General features: G+C 38.3%; 2 long non-coding RNA genes across 2 annotated transcripts; one reads left to right on the plus strand and one right to left on the minus strand.

Annotated features, from left to right (window-relative positions):
- Positions 1-2,680: 2,680 nt before the first annotated feature.
- Positions 2,681-20,990, minus strand: LOC135297628 (uncharacterized). Its single transcript, XR_010359557.1, has 3 exons — positions 20,320-20,990; positions 4,932-5,140; positions 2,681-3,940 (listed from the first exon to the last, which is right to left on the minus strand). It is a non-coding gene; the product is annotated as an uncharacterized LOC135297628 (long non-coding RNA).
- LOC135297639 (uncharacterized) lies at positions 5,707-7,353 on the plus strand. Its single transcript, XR_010359563.1, has 3 exons — positions 5,707-6,110; positions 6,250-6,334; positions 7,095-7,353. It is a non-coding gene; the product is annotated as an uncharacterized LOC135297639 (long non-coding RNA).
- Positions 20,991-21,050: the final 60 nt, after the last annotated feature.

Below are 21,050 nucleotides of genomic sequence, written 5' to 3' on the forward strand. Positions count from 1 at the left end.
GAAATAACAGCTTGCTGCTATATAAATCCATAGTACAGCCAGTATCTGTACAACCCTTCATTTATAATATTCCTTCAAAAAGGACAGAGTAGAAAGAAAAAAGTGTAAATCCCAGCTTTTATATGAAGAGAGCTCACTGAGCAGTGTTTTCAGTTGAAAAAGAAACGACCAATGTATAAAATGATATTGAGGTTAATAACAGTTATTCTTTACTGTTTCTTATGAAACAAGAACTATGGGGCAACTGGTTTAAAACCAGCACAAGAAACCACTTTCTCATATGATTTACACTCATAAAACTCATTCTTATGGAGATGGGTTCGGATGCTAAATATCTAGAAGGATTAAAATAGCATTTATTCTTGAAGAATCTTTAAAGAAGGTTGAGCAAAGTATTTTGGGTGTATTTGAAGTTCAGAAAGGCTCTAAACTTCTGACTCCTCAAAGACTGTTTTTACTTTATTGATCAATTAATCCCTCTCCTGTTCTTAGTCTTTCTCTAAACACCTACTTGTGGAAGGAATTAAGTGCTGGTCTAGAAAGACCTTTGGCTTAACCTATTGTATAGCTTTTCATGTATTAAGGATTCCTTCTTCTTGGTCAACCAGTGTGTTTGAGTCAAACTTTGACACAGTCTGCAACTTTTATATTGTATTGAAGCAAAAGAATGTGTCATTCTTCTCATCACCTCTCCCTTCCTAATTTGTACATATTGCAGCCTAGCAGAGCTGGACAACCTTTCATGGCAATCTTGGTATGAGTGAGCTCCTAACTCATTTGCTTTAAGTTATTAATGGTTTTTAAAATGACTGGACCTGTGTTTATTTTACTAGCTAATGGTTTGTCCCTGTAGAGCTAGAGTTCAAGGTAATACACACTGACTTAGTCTGATGCAATACCACATGATGTATGCCTTGTTACAAGTATTCTTAATTACCTATTTATTAATGCAACCTGCATGATGAAGGTTCACACTGTTTCCAAGGTAACACAGCTGCTATGTTACAGTCCTCCTTTAGAATGTTACTTTCACTCTCTGACCAAATCAAAATTTTGCTTCTTTTATTAAGAATCCAAAAAAAATCAAAATAACTCATTATTTATCCCACCTTTTAGAAAGCAAAACATCCAGCAAGATAACAAATTCAGTACTCTGCTCTTATCAGGAAACAGAGACCTTTCTCTGTCCTTTGCTAAACTACACAGTTTTAGCTTCTAGAACAAGGTCAGCTCATAATCCATTTGCTAACTTATGTTTCCTGGACACATTGGTTTGAGTTTCTCTACCATTTTAACACTCTCCTAGTAAACAGTTTTCTCAAATTACTTTCCAATTTATTTTTATCTCCTGGCACCACTAGGTTTCCACACAACTTCCCACCATCACAATTTTATGGAGGAATTTAGCTATATATGGTCCACAGAAACTATTTCTGCCCAGCCTACATTCAAATATTGAACATTGAAATGCTCAAAGGCTGCTCAGCTGTACCATCTCTTCTCTCTTGCCCTACAGAGTCCTTCTGAGACACTGCTTCATTTCACTTGAGCTTTGGAGACTAAGTCCATCTGTCACTAAACTGTAGGCAATGCTTATGGCAAAAACATACCACTGTGCACTTCTTTCCCTACTGTCTAGAGGTGTCAGCACCAGAAGGACTGGAACATTACCCCTGAAGTTCATCTCATGCCATGGTAACACCTGCACCAAGCCTACTGTCACTAAGGCTTCCCAACTGTCCACACAACTGGAAGGAGTGAATGTAGCAGGTGGAACAGTATGCACCAGCATGTTCTTCAGTCCCTCTTTAGATTCAGTGTCATAGGTTCCTGGGTTTGAAGGTTTAAAAGAAGCAGTGACTCTCTAATCAGGCCTTTTAAATAACACACAATTGTAATATTCTCGCTTATATAATTGTTAGAATTAACCAGCACATCATCCATGAGTAGCAGGCTTCTCACCCGACGATTTTGAGAACACAGAGAAACAGCCACTAACTCTACAGTCTGCCAACTTTAGCTTTGCTTTGCTGAGCCAGTATCCATCTTATCCTCCCTCCGTGGTGCATGTAAGCCTGCAATGTATGCCAAACATGCTGCTTTGCCACACTTCCTCCCATTGTCAGCAGCTTCTCATCCACCAGCATAACCACCCGTCTAAACCCCACTCAGCTCAAAGCTGGTGACAGGGAAACAGCCAAGAGAGACATGGCATATGGCAAAGAGCACCCAAAACTACTTTACTGCCAGGAACCTTGAGCCTTGAGACAGGCACTTGCCTGCAGGTTAATATACTCAGCCACAAGGCATTGTATGTGGGCTGAGGCTTCTGCTGCCACGGCTAGACTCTCACAGCTTGTTTACCCAGCTACAGTGCTCTGCTCTGTAATTTGCAGGTTACATCAGTTGAAACAAAACTTGATCAAAATGGCGGATCCTCTGGAATACAAACTTTGGGATGGTTAGCTGGAGAAAATGCTAGTTTATATTATGCATGTTATGTATATATTTGCATTGGATGTCATTAAATGTGCATGAGGAAGTGATGTGTATGACAACCATGACGAAAGGCATTTTCTGCATGGCTAGAATCAACCCTTTGAACTGCAACAGGAAACAAACACAGTACATAAAGAAATTAAGTGAGCACAAAAATCACACTATATACTGTGTATTTTAGCTAGTGAGAACAGCTTTATTCTGTGCCAACTCATCTTCAAACAGTTTTTATAGGCAGTCACAAATACAGTTCTTCAAAATAAATTCGTTCATACACTGAGGCCAGAAGAACACCCTGCGATTATCCAGCATAACCAGCTGGATAACAGAAACCCTTTTCGGTTTGATGTTGGATTACAGATAAACATCAATATACCAAATCTTAACAGTCTGCAGGCATTTTTACTGCCTGTTTTTCTAGCTCCGTGGTTAAACATTTAGGGATTTGAAAAGTGTACTCGCCCACTGAAGGTCAAATTCAGATCCAAGACCAAATTGAGGATATTCAGTGTTGCTCTCATATCTCAAACCAGTGCTAAAGCTCTCTTTTATCCCACTTTTTTTGAGAGCTGAGTGGTTCCAATGGAATCTGCCGTATTTCAAATTTATTATTCAAAAGGCATGAGGCCATATATCAGTGTAATAACACTCAGCTTTCTAAATGAGATATCTATGCACCTGTAATCTTATGCCTAAACTGCAAAACCATTTGCACATCCAAAAAAATATTGCTATAGAGCATTTATGCTGCAGAGTGTGTATTTATTAATAAAATAATGCTAGTTTATGCCACTTGAGTTCTGGTCTCACAGAACAACAGCAATTTGTGTAGTTGTTTGATATCAGCAAGCAGTATCTTACAGATTAAAAACAAGTCTCATTCAAATTGGACTGGTCTCTAAGCCCATTACCTACCTCCAGCAGAGTTCTATTTCACTCACATAATCTTTAAAACTACTCTGTAGGTAATGTAAGAATCCAGCACACAATAAAATGACAGTTAAAAAAAAACAAAAGAAATAACTATGCATTAGAAGTCAACACCAAAACACAAACATTTAAGATTTTTTGGCACTGAGTAAAGGAGGAAATGTTCAGTCAATAAAATTTTCCAACAACTACTTATGCAGAAACTACTTTTGATTACTAATTTCAGTCTCCGTTCTGTAGGCAGATTCATCTACAGAAACCTAATTAAAACAAATACAAGTTTCTAATGCAACATAACTGCCTCCTTTTTTACTTACAAATCTGCATTTATTTCATTTATTTCAATATGTGGGATTAAAATATATAGACATGACAAATGACCATCTGCTTGAAATACTTCCTGAAGCTGTAGAATCTCATATTAAAACATGCATAACACTCACTCCATTTTTCAGGCAATATTTTGGAAGCTGTGCAGACTTATACAGATTTCATAAGTTCTTTATGAGTACTGTAAATACACAAAAAAGTAAGACCTTTAGAGCAAGTCATGACACCTATATTTTAACTGCTTTTTACTATCAAAATAAATCTCATGTACATTCAATAAACTACTGAAATACGTTTCACCACTCGGTTCTAAATTTTAGCTCCTACCAATAAAAGCCAGTCAATAAGCACATAAAAGGGAGTAAAAGGCAGTAAAACTTGGGGTTTTGTTACAGTGTGGGGTTTTGTAGTTTTGGGGATCATACTTTAATCAACTGTAGAATATGTGAAGTGTGTAATTATCCCAAGCTGTGGATGACATCTTTTTTTGACAGGGTTCACCACTGAGTGATTTTAAGTTTGGCTGATAACAAATTGTAATAGCTTGTGAAAACACATGAACCAAAATTTTCTCTCATATTACAATAACAAAGATTAGCTTTAAAAACCCCAACAAAACAAAACAAAAAAGGGATGTGCTGCATATTGCCCACTTCATGCAAATATGGTCTGCAGGTTTAAAGCTGATATAACTGGCAGGCAACATTATGTTCAACAGGATCCCACAGCACACACTGTTATCTTCCCCGATTCTGAAGAACAGTATAAATTGGAGTTTATAAAAGCCTGACAAGAGCATTTATCCAATCCTCTTCTGGTTGCTGGACAGAAAAAGACAGGCATGGTTTTTTTCTCCCTCTTCTCTGGTGAATTTGCTTGTAATGCTTACTCTCTCATGTCATACTCAGCCTTGACAGAAGTATCAAGTGGAGATAACCTCAAACATGCAAAGAGCTAAATTATGATTCTGTCCCTCTGGTTTCTAAAACTCAGCTGTCAGCTTTGATCTTTGACTTTTGAGAGCCTGTTCTGCCAAATAGAATGTGCATCCATATATGGCTTGATATGAGTATTTGCCATTATTTCAAAAGTAGAAACAAATATTAACTTTTTTTGAATAAGCACAGTATAAGTTTAGGAAGCAGGCATTTTTCAGTTTAACTTTTCCTGACCTTGCCCTTTTCCATAGAGGATGCGTGGAACAGGCACTGTTAGCTGCAGTTCCACAAATCCAGACATTCTGAGCTCTGCCAGCTTCAATCAGTCATAAACTTCTCCCTACAATACTTTGTTACAGCCAAAAAATAGGGCTATACTTTCAGAAAATGAGGTAGCATTAAAGCTATGAAAGTTGATAAAACAGATTCCAGATGCTAGCAACCTGAAATGACAATGAGAGGAAGAATCTAAGAGCTTGCATATGAAGACAATATTCTTCCTACTTTATAAGCTACACAGGAGGCTGGAGAAATTTATTTTTCTGACATCCCATTTGTATGAAATGAAGGACAAATATTTAATCTTACTATGCTATTGCGGAAACATAGAAAACAATTCTGGGGGACCTTGAAATCCTGATCAAGAGAGATCAAAACCTGACTGCGAAGACAGGCATTGGATCTCTAAAATCATCTCACAAATATCTGAAATGAAAATTTAAACAAACAATATAACAAAGCTTTGAATGGTCTCAATAAAAATTTTCCCTGTCCAGATATGTTCTCCATAGACTTTTCAATTCAAAATGCTTCATGAAAAACAAGTAGAAAGGATCTGAAGTTTTAGTATAAATATCAAATGGAACAGGAAAGGTCTTCAAAAGATCATGCACTGCTTTTTTTTTATAGTAAACTCCTTGAACAAAATCATCATCTAAAAGCTATAAATAAGCTCATACACAGCATGTGCTTCTGTGCTTCATAAACTAGAATAGGATCTTATTATGGGAAAACAGCTCATACTAATTTAATCCGGTCCCAGATTCCTTGATGTCAGAAATAAAATTCGTACTGCTTTTTGTAGAGAAGGGCTTAGAATTGTATTTCTGACTGGGAAAAATGGGGTTTATGGGCAGAAACAAAGAAAAGAATCAGTCAATTGGAAAGGGGATTAGATATTCATGTGTTTTTGCTAACAACACTGAGGTCTGCCACACCACATTCAGAGCCCCAGCAAGGTCTTTGGCAGTTGCTATGGCCTTGTTTTTGCCAGCAAGTTCTGTTCTAACCAAGTTTAGACAACACTTCTGATAGCAACAAAAGCGGCTGGTCTGCTTTAGAAACCCCAGTGGAGATGGAGCTGCTCCAGTGTCAGCCTAAAAGTGTAATGGGGAGTTTGCCAAAAAAGGCTAGGTTAGATGAAGTCTTCAGAGGCTACACACAAACCAAACGTGTCAAAATCCTGGCAGTTAACTGCCAGCAAGTTTATAACCCAGGAAGAAAAGAAAGACAAGTCTTCTGACATAACCACGGCATTTTCTCACTTTCATAGAGTTACAGAAGGAAAACTGAAGTTGTTTGATGATGCAGTGCATCAGAAATAAGTCAGAGGCCATCACCCAGGCAAGCATTTCAGGGTAATTTGAATCTTAGGAAAATATTACAATGGAAAACATACGTAAGCAAGACAACCCAAGACATCACACAAGAAAGAAAAGGTTTTAAGGGAAAAAAGAGTATTCTCTGCATGAAAATAAACTGATGAGCTGATGCCACAGGTTTTAAGATTATTTTTCTTTAATTTAGTAGCTTTGAAGGAAAATACCACTCCTATTTTTTTGCACAAACACAAATTTTATGCATAACGATTCTGACATATTCCTTGTACTCAAATAAACTTTCTTTACAGAGGATAGGAAGAGTGTTTGTGCATTCAGAGGTACTATGGCCTTATTAATTAATACATATGGGAAAAAAATCTATGAAATAATTTCTTTCCACTTTGTTTTATTCCTAACATGTCTCTAACATAAAGCATAACTCTATGAAGTTGATTAAATGCAGTATGTGTCCTTCACGCTTGAGCCTTGAAAAAAGAAAAAAAATTAAAGGTGAAGGAAAGGTAGAAAGATACTCTTGTATCAGCCTCTTTCTTGGGAAAATTCTCTACTTTAGTTCAAGTCAAAGGTTACCAACCTCTTATTTGGCCAAGAGCAGTTTGCTTCAGCCAAGACTGGGGCTATAGAAATAAACAGTAAATTCGCAGAAAAGGGTGAATCTCCATTTGTAACATAAAACCAAGGCAGTACCTTTTTCATTTACAATTGGTAACAAAATACAATTAATGTTTCCCCCTAGAAATAAAAATAATAAAGTTCTATTTTTCTCTGCCCTTAGCTGTCCAGGAAAACACTCATGGAAGGACTGACCAGCACACAGCTTCCTGTTTCACTGGTTATTGAGTTCCTGTGCATTCCCTGTACTCTTAGTGGCACCCTTTGGGAAGAGCTGGACCTCTGAAAAAATTGTGCTACATAATGTAGAAGACAAAGAAATTCAAACCCAGCTAGAATCAAAGTACTTAATGTAGTTGATCTCTGCTATGCATCCTGTTTGCCAGTCTACCTAATGTCACATAGCATCAGAAATAAAATCAAAACACATATTTTAAAGGTTTAATCAAAGCTCTTACTCTTCAGAAACCCAGCAGACAATGTCAGGAAGTTCAAACACTGTTATACCGTTTACACAAAAGCAAAAGGTATCGTTGAAAGTAAAAATGACATTGAGAAGGTCACCTTTTTACAGCAGCTGGTGCTGAAATACATGGTACATTTGGGCACCTTTTGTTAATACAGATCAAAGAAGGCAGTGAAACTGTAGCCTAGAAATGTAAGAAGTAAAATTGTGGTTTTATCTATGGTACAAGGTACGTTAGATTATTTGTGGCTGAATGAAAATGGGAAAATCAAATTTGTTTTCTCATGAAGGAAAAGAATATTGAAATGCAGAGCACAACTAAAAAGCTTCAGAAAGGGCTTAAAAGACTGGCAGGTTTAGAATTAAATCTGGGCACATTATTTAGACCTAGCTCAAGATCTACTCAGTCCAGAGCAAGGCTTCTAGCAGATGGATGGCAATCTAACTCAGCAGAGACGACTGAAAATTCAAAATGTCAGTAAAAAGGATGCCTCGGGTATGAAGCTCAGCTCCACAGGGTACCAAGGAATATGCTTACAAAGCTCAAAATCAAAGTCAAGCAAAATACCACATGAAGCCTTGCATTCTGTGATAGCCAGCACAATCTAGGAAAACATGTCATAAAATGCATGCAGGAAGAAGCAAAACATCTAATACATTTTGTCATTTTGCAAGGGTGTACCAGCCGAGTGCATAACATCAAAAAGGAGACAATGAGGGCCTCATTAAATCTAATTAATTCCTCACAGGAGTTCTACCAGGAGACTAATAGACTGCCAGCTAGAAAGCAAATGGGAAATGTATTGCTTTGTGCACCAGTGTCCAGCTTAAAACCAATGTATTGCCAAAACTGCAGAATTTCTAATAAAAAGCCACTAATCATAGAAGTTAAGCAATAGGACCTAGACTTCACAGTGGTTAACTCTTCCCACAGACATAATACATTAATTAGGTTATATTTCTATAAATTATAACAGTGTCAAAGGAAAGAAAAGCCCCAACTTTTGGTTTTAAAGCAATTCATATCCTTGGTCTTACTAGGGAGGCCATGCTCAGATGCAAAAAGGGAAAGCAAAATAATTCGGATTATTATGAAGACATCTTCCTGGATAAGTTTAATAGCCTTCACAGAGTATTGAAAAGAGCTGGAAAAGTTCAAGAACTTCAGATTTCATGCCTCCAGGAAAGTTCCCCTTGACCTACCATAGCATGAGAAGAGAACCCAAATGCATTATTTTGGAAGCCACAAAGAAATCAGAAGAACCAAAAAAGCAAAAACATTTCAGCATCATTGAACAAGATATTCCACTTAAGCATGGATTCCAAAGAATTCAGCAAATATTTAAAAAAGAAACATGTTCTGTTTCCTCAAAAGGGAAGAACACTCAGGGAATGTGGCTGATGCCAAGAATTTTTCTCCACTGAATGCACACTCAAAATTGCCTGTATACATCTGCAATAGCCCATCCTACCAAGCTTATATATTTCACTCTTCCCTGTGAGTAAAGGCTAAATAATATTTTTATTTAAATCAACAGTCTAATTAAATTTCCAAGGTTTCAAGGTGCAAGAAAGTGCCCAGTTAATGTGGTAATTAATGACTAGAAAGCCAACTTTCCATTACATTATTATTGGGACAGCTCACACACTTCAGAAGACTTCTAATGATAAATGTTGAATGGTCAAAGCTTGTGTGTGTTGTGCACATTTTACTGCCCTCAAGGCCAACACACTAAACAGTTTAAAACATTCAAATACTCTCGCAAACTTGAAAGTCAAGCCATAAACTACTACGTTCACTGTTATTACAGAAGATTAATTAGTCATGCCAAGGAGTTTATGGGTGCACAGACAAAAAACTGACAATGCATCTTCTCTACTAGCAGCAAATATGAGGATCTGAATGTCCAAGAAAACTGATAACATTTCTTCTGAAAGATGCAGCAAGTTATATAGCAGTTAAGAAAATAAATACAAATAACAAGAGGTTTCATTATCTCCTGAGTTACTCTATTTTTCAATACAAATGTTTTCTACACCATTTTGTTATCCATTCTTATGTATTAGGTATAAACTAGAATATCAAAGCAGAGGAGACAAGTTTGCAGAGATGAGGATAACTATAGAGAGGATAATCGCTTTGTGCTAATAATTGAAAAGAATTTTCTTTTTTAAACTAATGGATACAAATGAGGCTATCAAACCACTGTTTGATAAAGCCTGTCCTCTACATAAAATCATAGCTATATTATTTTGAGACATTACTTCATGGCACGCTATTGATTCACAAAGTGGATTTATATAAATGAAAGTGGATTTATCCCTTATGTTCTATGGAAGATATCCACTGGTATTTACTGATATCTGGTGTTATCTATTGATATCTGTCTAATGATATTTATAATGGGTTTATTTCCTAGCAGTGGTGCCAAAACTCAGCCCTTCCTCACCCTGTTTATAATAGACATGATTGCATCTTATAAGCCCATCCTTTATGCCTGCACAACCCTATCTGCAACAAATAAGTTGCATGAGCTTTGGAGATGAATACTTTGAGTCCTAGAACATTATTTTAAGTCTGAAAATCACATTAGTATACATAAACATTACAAAAAAAAAGTTTTTCTTTATGAAAATAGATAGATTTCTATCCAAAATTGAAGAACAAACTGCCTAGGTGAGTGGCTGAGTCACCTTCCCTGGAGTTACATAAAAGGCAGACAGATGTGATGCTTAGGGACATGGTTTAGTGATGGTCTTAGCAGTACTGAGTTAATGGTTGTACTCAGTGATCTTAGAGACCTTTTCCAGCATAAATGATTCTGTGCTTCTATTAAAATCAAAATTTGTGATGGAATTGTTAACATCACCATAGTTCATCATTATTTTTCCAAGCACTTGTGGATATTTTTTTTCTGTTGCTTCTCCTGCACCCAAGTAGCCAACTAAGGCATCACTCAGAAATTTGAAATTCAGAGCTCTTTTGAAAATATCCCTGTTGAGCAGGGGCCTAAGTTGGCTGCTGAAACCTGTGAAGCTATCCATAAACTACAAATTACTTGATTTTTAGATTTCAGATATTGCTAATGAAGGATGTCCCAGTCTTTCTTAAACATAAAAGCTGGAGACTCAAATTAAGTCCAAATTAAGTCCAGAGTGGGATATTAATTCAACTCCTTCATCAACTTTACGAATCACAATAAAAGATGACATATTCACTGGCTGTAAACTTCACTTTGTACCACATCGTGCCCAGAAACACTTGGTCTAATGCTTCTTTTGTCTCTATCTTGTCTTTTGCTTTGTCAGTTTGCATACAAACCCTGAAATCCAATAAAGTCCCCATATGTTTGAACTCCAGCTGCATGGGACAGGTTTATGGCCAGAAAACAGCAACTCCCTCTAGTGCCAAAGATGGTTCCTCCCTTACAGCACACTAAATTGATCTCCTGTGAAAGTCCTTCATTGCTAATTAATGTTGTGATCTTGTTAAAAAGTAGCATTCAAAAGTCTTTTTCCTGTTAGTGTGTTTTGTTGTATCTGCCAACACGTGTTAACAGGAAATAAAATTTAATAGAAACAAAAATAACTTCTGTGTTTGCAAATTAGGACACACTTGGACATGGATGATTTTTTTTTCTTGAAACACATGATGTTAAGCACACTGAAAAGTTTTGGTTTACATACTCAAGCCCTATCAGACTGGCACTAAAAGCTGGCTCTCTGCCATCTTTGAAAACTTTTTCAGAGCCCTGTAGCTGTTACAATTTATGGCAAGTGTATGATTTCCAAGCAAACAACCACATTGAAATCAGTCACAGTTACTCTGGATGCTAAATTTGTCCTAGGTGTTGATACTCAGCAAGTTAATATGCATGGAATCTACCACAGAATAACAAAGCAGAAAGTTGCAAGCCTTATGGGAGTTTGTATCCTCTGAAGATAAGATAAATAAAACTCCTATGCCCTTGAGTTACAAACTAGCTGCTGCAGATCAGTTCCACTCGGGGCATTCCATGCTGGCTTGGTGTGCTGATAAGCAGGTTTGCAGGCTGCTGGTACTGGTAGACTGCACACACTGGATACAAGAGTTACTGGAGTTGTCACACTCAATGCAGAGAAGCTTTGTGTACATTAGGATTGCACAGCTTGCTTTGTTTTCTGAGGCACAGCAATGGAACAGCACGAAACTAAGTGGTAAAGGCAAAGAACCAGCACAATGCTGGGAAGAAATAAGGTTACACCTCATTAAAGGTGTCCTGCAGGGAAGCTGTCCTGCCTTCATCACAGAGGGGGGACTAGCCTGCAATGCTAGATCTGCCCTCCATCCTTTGCTAAGGTGGAAAAGAATAGGAGATGGGGCTTATAGGAAAAATCTCACTAGAAACTCCCATTACAATAACCCAAAATTAGATCATGACCTGATGTCCAAAAATATGTGGTTTTAGACCTTTACAGGGTCACTTACCATGACCTACTATACAGAAAAAGATGAACACAGGAAACAAGCAGCTGCCCAGCTGTCTTTGGGTCAGAAGCTGAGGTACAAGCGATCCCTCCTGTAGTGTATGTGGTGACCATTTACAAAGCAGACAAGCACAGGGCAATATCCATGCCCTGTACAGTATCAAGAGCAGCAACATCTGTATCTGTATGCTGCAGTGTGGCACAGTTCTGTACAGTGAATCAGCTAAAATAGCACAAAGTCAGCATTCAGAGCATTAGGATCTCTACAGAGCAAATAGAAGGGAAGCAGACAGTGGGGCCATGAAATGACATGTCTGTCCCAGTGCAAGTGCCAAGTGCAATTTGGCTTTCTTACTCCTGCAGTCTATATATATATATATATTTTTTTTTTTTTACCCTGGGATCACTGACACCCTGTGAGTCCCACATAGTAGAACTACTGCAGACTGTTTTGGTTTACACAACTGATAGTCCACAACCTGGTGTTCATCAACCATCCTGGCCTGGTAGTCAGCTCAAAGGCTCACAAACATCTGTCCTGCTACAAAAAAACACCCATTATGAGAAGGTTACCCAAGATTTAACCAAGTAACCAGCCTGACTGCCCAGGTGGAGCCGTGGGATAAGGTGATCCTCTTAAGTCTCCCAAGAATCTCTTAAGGCTGTTGGAAATAGATTTCAATACCTGTTAGGTATTTTGTGGCTAACAAAACACTGCTTGGTGTAGTTACTGGAGTCTTTACATCTTACATGAATAGTTGGCAAGCTGCTTTTTACTAAATAATACATACAACAGTACAGATACACATTTGGCTTATCCTACCTGGTTTATTTTCAATATAATCTCATATAATCATAGTACAAGGGAATAAGAAGGTATTTTCACTTCCAGCCTTAAATAGTTTTTTGTAATCAGGAATAATTTGCACCTTTTACATACCTTGCTTGCATGAATGACTCATGTACCCATTGTAACTTCATATGGCCCTAGTCCCTAATCCTGCATAATTTTTTTCAAATAAACTGGCTCTGTGGTTGCTTAAACAAATAAAGTCAGTTAGAAATACAAATAAACTGCCTTTCTGTGCAGCTGGTCATTGTCCTGTTGTTAGTCTCACTCCTCCTCTCAGCAGTGCAGGATCAGCACAGGTGTATCCACATAACAGTGAGGGCTGAGCTGAAATGCAGCTCCTGAGACAACTAGGATGGAAATGTGCATCCTAGTCCCATCTGAGCCTTCTCACAGCTGTCTCCTGACCTAGCTGTCTACAGAGCAGCCTGATCCAACATTACACAGCTGTGCCACACCATAGTTACCTGCCAACAGAGGCAGCCAAAGCCTGGGAGATGGGGAAGACATTCCAGAGAAGACTCATGGAAAATGATGGTTACAGATTGGTCAAGATAACTCAAACCTGTGGGCCCACTGAGGACCCTGACAACAGCTGAGTTAAAATGTTCTGTAAAGACTTTTCTAGCTACTCATTTCCATTCAAAAATTGAGTACCCTTTTTATATTTTTTTCTCCTTGCTACATCAAATATTCACCAGTCCATGCACACTGAGGCTGTCATTTTGCTTAAAATTAACCAGGTTACTTTCCGATTTTAGTACTTTACATTGACTGTTTCATAGTGAATTCCTATTTTTTATTGTTGCACAGTGTTTATGTGATGAAAAACACATTCCATGGTTCTCAGTTCAGTCTCTCCTGATAGACATGACAGTTCACTAATTTGCTCCAAAAAAATGACAATGGCGTGTAACCAAATTTGAATGACAACAAAAAAAAAAAAAAAATCAATTTTGGAACTGCATACAATTTCACATAGTCTATGTCAATAAAAGCTATTAAGCAGTAACAAACAGACTTTCAGAGACAGCTATTGAAAGCACCAGCTAAGCATATTATTGACTAGCAGGGACTGCTGGGCACAATTACTTCTAAAATAATCAGTCAATACATCTTCCTACAATAACTTTATCTCAATGTTTTCTTCAGGCTACATAAGGCTGAATATATGCTATATGAAGAGAAATGAGGACATATATATATAACTCAACCTTCCCTGTGTTAATGGAAATGCCTTTACTGCCTCAATCCTTATTTTGGAAGTTCCAAACTTCACATCTTATGTTCCTAAAAACTTGGGAAGAACTGGTACTGTCTTTTCAGAAACCTGGAAGTCTAGTTGCATGCCAGTTAAAATTCATTCTAAATGTACTAATAGTCACTGGAGCATAGCAGAGAGAGATTCTAAGTGATCTGTCCTGATTCCAGATCACTGGACAGCACATCAGATTCCATTACGGCTGAGAGAACCGTGCACTTAGCTGTGTTTCCCATCTTGCAAATGTCGTTGACATCCATGAACTTATGATTCCATGGTTACACTGACCAGACACTTTACATCTTGACCAGCTAGAAGCAGTTTCCATTTCAAGTCCAGATACTTCTTTACTCTCAGATCCTTCACTGTAACAATGTGCTGGTGCCAAGTGCCCCTCCAGAGCTGCCCAGAGTCAGCAGGATGATAGGGCACAGCACTGTACTCAGCAATCCAAGAAACCAGTAGTAGTTAATCCTGATTACTGCTTGTTAGGATCTTGCAAGCCCACTTAGAACTCTCTTACATTAAAAAGTGGAGTCAGTGATGCCAGTGAACGTGCAGCAGATCTGCAGCCATCTGCGGCGTCACAGTCATAAACAAAGAAGTACAAAACTTACACTCAAAGCAGAATTTTCCTATTTGCAGCATTCTATGGTTAATGTTACAAAGACAGATGAGAACAATTATACTACATGGACATTAGCCAGTGCAGTTTACCTAAAGAACTAGATTGTAATTAATTTGGCTTTTTTCCTCCCTCAATAATCTCTTTGCAGACAACAGGGGGAAAAAATGCCACATGATTAAAATGTTTTTGACTAATAAAAGTGATAAACAGTAAATAATTTCAATTTACTCATCTTAAACCTCATTTATGCACTATACGTGCCTGATAATAGCTCTGTGCAGCTACAGGAACACAGTTCCATGGATTGAGGCTGCACTACTGCTCCCCCAGTAGTGGGAGGCTCATTTTAGAGTTTTTTAAGAGATCCTCTCACTGCACTGTCTGGAAGGCAGAGAAACTACTGAGCAAGAGTTATGCATGAAGCACAACCCAATGAGGAGAGCAGGACATAGCTGGAACAAGCACCAGACTAGAGGCACTAGTTAATCTCTAGCAGCTGTAAGGGTCACATCAGAGATGCTGATTGCAAATTTAAGGTTTTATTAAATCTAACTGTTAAGCAGCAGGGAACTAGACCTACATTCCTACATCATCATTCCTACATCATTTTCCTAGCTTCCAAAGAAAAAGCTTGTTATTGTGTGCTTTGCTGAGGAAAGGTTAGAAAGAAAGCATTCTCTGCATGCCATAGAGTGATTCAGTGAGAAAGGTGAGATGGCTGGTTAAATTTCAAGGGGAATGGAAGGCAAAAAAGAAAATAATTATTTGAGATAATCTGCACTTCAAAGAACAAGGGAAAAATCTACATCTCTACAGCAAAACTTGCCTTTATTTTTTGTTTTGTAAGGAATAAACTTTAATGCTGTTTATATATAGTACAGAGCAATGACAAGCAAATCTTCTAAAAATAGTTCTCCACTGCCTAATGATTGTAGGCAAGAAACACTTTCCTGGCAGACACCCGTATTTGCAAAGATCACTTTTGTATGTTGCCCTCAGCCCACATAATTCTGTCTCCGTTTTATATTTAGGCTCTGTATTCCAGAATACAAATCTAATAGCACTAAATTGCTTAGTTGGATATTTGACTTCTTACTATGGGTTGAGACAGTCGTTCAACAGTTTAAGTCAGAAAAGCAGATAAACACAGCTGATTGTCCTTTCTGATTTTCTGCATGGACAGCAGAAATGACAACTTTGGTATTAGCACAAGGTGGGGGAAGAAAGTGCAGAAAGGGGAATGGACAGTTGAGGGAGGCTGACAATTATCAGCCTTTGAATTGACACAAAATGTTTATCATGCTATGACCTTAATTAATTGAGATGTTACAAAGAAATTTAATGGAGTAACCTGCAACAAATTACCTGAAAGAAATTGTACAGGAAAAAACAGTACCAGTATAACATGTAAGATACAGACAGGTCTTTATGAAGCTGAAATAAGATATTTCTTTTTCAAATTTCTCCTTATTTTTTATGCTTTATAATCTGTGCTTGACCTAGGTTCACAGCTAGATTAAAATTGTATTAATCTTGTAAGGTCTGCCAAAATGCAATATGATAGAGCTCAAAACATTCTTTCTTCTTTGAGCATAGAGGTGTAATCTGTTTAGTAGACTGACTTATTTTGAAGGTGCTTGCAGGAGGTGGGTAGTCCTTTAAACATAAAGCAATGTAAGGAAAAGCAAAACAGATTTTAACCCACAAATCACCTTTCTTTCCTCGTTAACTTTTTATCCTCAAAAATGCAGATTCGGCAGTCAAAATAGAACAGGACTGGAAAGACAAACCTTTTAATAAAGTTGAGGAGACCTGACAAAATAAGCACAAGATAAGAAGTGGGAAAACAGGTTGTGTGAAGAAAGAATGAATAGGGAGTGGATGTGAAGGGGAGGGAAGGTAAAATGTTTGTGCTTCTTAGCGTTTCCTGGCCTTCACCTCCACTTCTTTTTGCAGGACTTCAAAGTCACCCAGAAGTCACTGGGAATAAAATCCCAAAAGCTAAAAGTCAAACCTAACTCCTTCTCATCCTGTACACCTTCAAGAGTCAAAGACTGGGACTTTCTAAATTTACTTATTCTATTACTTCTGTGTGTTTCATTTAGGCAGGACCTCATCCTCAGGTCTGTATTTGAGATGCTTTAGAAACTGAGGTGCCTTAAGAAAGTATTAATTATTATATCTTAATCTGCTTCCCCTTGAGGTCACCTACTCAGAGAGGCTAAGCTATGCTGCTTAATCCATATCCATAGACAGGAGTTTATGGAGCACTTAGGAGCACTAAAGGAGTCACAGAATTTTATAAGTCCCACACTCTAACAGCACATACATTAAAAAAAATCCTAGAATATCACCAGAATTCAGAATGACTCAAAATGTGTTTCAAGATGTTAACATGTTCTGGTGAAATAATTTTCTAATTACATGTAACTCAATTCTTGTATTTTGTGCAGAATACTAAGAATAAACTAAAAGAAAACTGCTAATTAATGCATTTAATTAGATCCTAAGAAAACCTTTCTAATGCATTCAACAAGAAAATCAGCCTATTAAAGGGAAAATTTCCAAGTACATAATCAGGACTCTTTTCCCAAAACTTGCAATTGAAGCTAAATATTTTATATTACTGTAGCTCTTCTGTATTTTGCACTTGCCAGATGTTTCTGCTTTGTACAGGACTCTTTGCAGTTGTAGTTTAGCACTGATGTATCTTATTATCTCTGGGTACTGAGTTTTGAAGGGAGCTTGTCAGGTGCTTGGATAAATGCTTGGATCATCAGACAAATAGAGAACTCCCCAAAAAAAGAGGAACAGGCATCCTAGCAATATCTAGAATAGTTAAAATAGATCAATACATTAAGCTGTAAGCACAGTGACTCTGCCTATAAGTAGTCTAGAACATGCAACTAAAGAATATCAGAGCTTTATGCTGTCCTTTCATGAGTTGCTTTTTTCTTATTATTATTTATTGCTCAATCCATGCTGTGTTTTTTATCACCGTCTGTGAAGTCAAAGGAAGCACTGAAGAAAAGAGATAGATTTATGTCTACTCATACTGGAGCTACAAACCACTCACATGCAGAGGAAAGCTGGAAAACAAGAACAGTGATACAAAATGTATTTTTTATGTTAACAAACTTGGTGGTTTTGTTTTTTCCTGTAATGGAGTTATGGGTACCACACTTACAGCTGCTTTCTGATATGCACTAAATAAAGTTAATATTGACTTAGTACTTTGGGATGTTGACAGATCCAATGTGTCAAATCTTAGTGGTGGTTTAACAAACCCAGCTGCCTGCTTCACCTGTCAGAGGAGCTCCTACTGTTGCCATAGCAAGGCTGGCATAAGGGAACATGTGCTGCTGCTGCAGCTGCTTCCATACAAAGCCCAGTATCCAAAGGCCTTAAAACCCATAATATAGGCAAACAGTTTTTTGACTTATCTGTTACAACCCATCTGTCTGTCACTTCCCTTTGGCTGGTTGCTCTACACGGCTTAGGAGAATGGAATATGGATGTATCTGTGCCTTCAGTTAATTGATTATACCTGGACTGTCACAGCTACACCATCAGGATGCAATTTCTTATGAAAGATGCTGCAAGTCTGATTTCCCTGAGATTACCTTTCAGATTGCCTTTGCTCCTGACTCTTCTCATTACCAATTTACAGTGAGGTGTCAGACTCTGAACTCAAGCCACTGACATGTAATTTCTTCTGCCAGCCTTGAGAAAAAGATTAAAATCTCCATCTGGGGTCAGTTTGGCCCGCTAGGATAGGAGGACAGTACCTTCTGTTAGTATAACTAGATTGCCTGAACACAGCTGTCTGAGTCTGCAGACGAGGCATAAAAGAAAATCTTGTATTGTTGCTAACATTAATGATCTGGTAGCACTTGTTTTAACAGTAGAAAAGTTCTTTCTTGCCTTTTCTTTTCCATTGTATGCAATGCTTTTATTTAAATGATTGGCCATTCTTACCTCAGAAGCAGTTTAAATTAACCAGCCCTAAATTCATCAAGCAGTTGGACTAGATGGTTGTTGTAGTTCCCTTCCAACTGAAAACTATTTTACTTTATGTAAAATTTAAAGTGGCACAGGAGACCTGCACAATGTACTTCTGCAATGCATCTGAGGATTCTTCAAGATGAATATGTGTTTATATTCTGGCTTTTTTTCAAGTTTGTGTAAACGTGATCTGTCTAAGTAGAGTACAGTTTAGTTCATGGTGTAAATGCATGTTAAATTTTAGGTTGCAGGCTGCCAGTGAGACAATGGAAGTTCTATGTAAAATGCAGAAGTACACACACATCTTCACAATCTGCTGCAAGCTGATGGACCATAGCCTTCTGGACTGTTGAAGAACTGTCAGCTTTTTGAGCAAATCTATAGAAATTATAATTTATTTGTATTTTTTTATATTTCACATTAAGCCTAATAAAGACTTTATCCTTTCTGTCCAGACTCTCAAAATTGTCCTGAAGTGCTCATATTCAGGATGTACATTTTATATAATATTCAGTTCTCTATTTCATTAAGCATTTAGATTCCAGTCACTCACTACTCAATATTATAGAACTATCCCCTCCTCGATCTCTCAAATCCTAGGCCAGATATTATCAAATCTGGTCTCTGAATGCCTAATGCAAGGATAAGAAAAACACTCCCTCACTGGGCTCAAACAATGAGATGAGGGCTTTCTCCATATTTGGGAGTGCTAGCAGTAGAAATAAGGATACTAGTGCAAGCAGATTGGATTTTAGGCATGTTGGTTTTGGTTGTTGTTTTGGGGGTTTTTTTCTCTTCCCTTATGATTTAATTTGATAGCAAACTGGCAGTGGAGTAAATGGAGTAAATGAAAACCCTGTTTTTAAACTGAAAAGAAAACAGCAGGTAGCAATTCACACTGCTTCAGCAATGATGGCTCAAAAGGCAACAGAGCTAATCCAACTTTTCTTCTTATATGGCCTCTAATTGAAAGATCATTTAATTGACAGCTAACTCCTAGCAATCGATTTGGAAGAGGTACAAATGAAGAAATGTGCTGTAATGAAAAGCTCAAAAGGGTACTGTATTGATACATGGTTAATTTTAATAAAGAGAGGGGGACACTGTCCTGGTACAGGGACCAGAGCATTGTCATAGAATCATGGAATATGCTGAGTTGGAAGGGACCAACTGAGTCCAACTCCTGGCCCTGCACAGGACAGGCCCAAAAATCACACCATGTGCTTTGTCAAAAAGCTTCTTAAACTCTGGTAGGCTTGGTACTGTGACCACTTCCCTGTTCCAGTGCTCAACAACTCTCTGGGTGAAGTACCTCTTCCTAATACCCAACCTAAACCCCAACCCAGCTTCCTGCTGTTTCCTTGGGTCCTATCATGGTCATCAGAGAAAAAGAGATCAATACTTGCCCCTCTACTTGCCCTCCTCAGAAGTTGCAGACCATGACGAGATCAGCCCTCAGTCTTTCCTTGATAATTTATTATTAAATACAGCTAAAAGAGTCAGTAGAAATACACATGTGATGGGAAAGTTTATCACAGATGACTCACACCTATCTATCAGACCAACAACTCATCCACTTTTTTTTCCCCCTGGAGAAGCACGTGGGACAGAGAACAATATGATTTTGGCTGAAGGCTGAGGGCAAAGGAGTAGTTGAAAACACTGGTATTTCTATTTTTAAGATCTCTCCAGGCCTAACCTGCTTTATTACCTGAGACATTGGTTCCTCCACACCTGGGACCCTTCACAGACTTACTCCAAAGCTATATAGCACTAGGAGAGAGCAGAAGTTTTGTTGTTACATATATGACTGAAATGTATATTAGTTCAGCAGATAATGGTGACAGTAGGATTCTTCTCCTGCACTTGGCAGTGGTGAGGCCACAACTTGAGTGCTGTGCTCAGTTCTGGACCCCTCAATTCAGGAAGGACATTGAGGGACTGGAGCGTGCCAGAGAAAGGCAACAGAGCTGGTGAAGGGTCAGGAGCACGAGTCCTGTGAGGAGTGGCTGAGGGAGCTGGGGAAAGGAGGCTCGGAGGAGACTTTATTGCTGTCTAGAATCACCTGAAAGGAGGCTGTAGCCAGGTGGGGGCCAGCCTCTTCTCCCAAATAACAAATGATACAGCAAGAGGACACCGTCTTAAGCTATGCCAGGTTCAGATTGGACATTAGGAGGAATTTCTTCACAGAAAGGGTGATTAGATATTGGAATGGACTGTCCAGGGAGGTGGTGGAGTCACCGTCGCTGGAGGTGTTTAAGGAAAGACTGGACGTGGCCACTCAGTGCCATGCTCAGGTTGTAGTGTTCTGCCATAGGTTGCATTCGATGCCCTCAGAAGTCTTTTCGAACCTAAACGATTCCGTGGCTCTGTGATACTCCACAGTGCCTGCGGGATTGCCTGCTTTGTTCGACAGCCCCGCTTACCCTCAGCCGTCGCGCC

Source organism: Passer domesticus, chromosome 1 (assembly GCF_036417665.1).
Source record: "Passer domesticus isolate bPasDom1 chromosome 1, bPasDom1.hap1, whole genome shotgun sequence".
NCBI lineage: Eukaryota > Metazoa > Chordata > Aves > Passeriformes > Passeridae > Passer > Passer domesticus.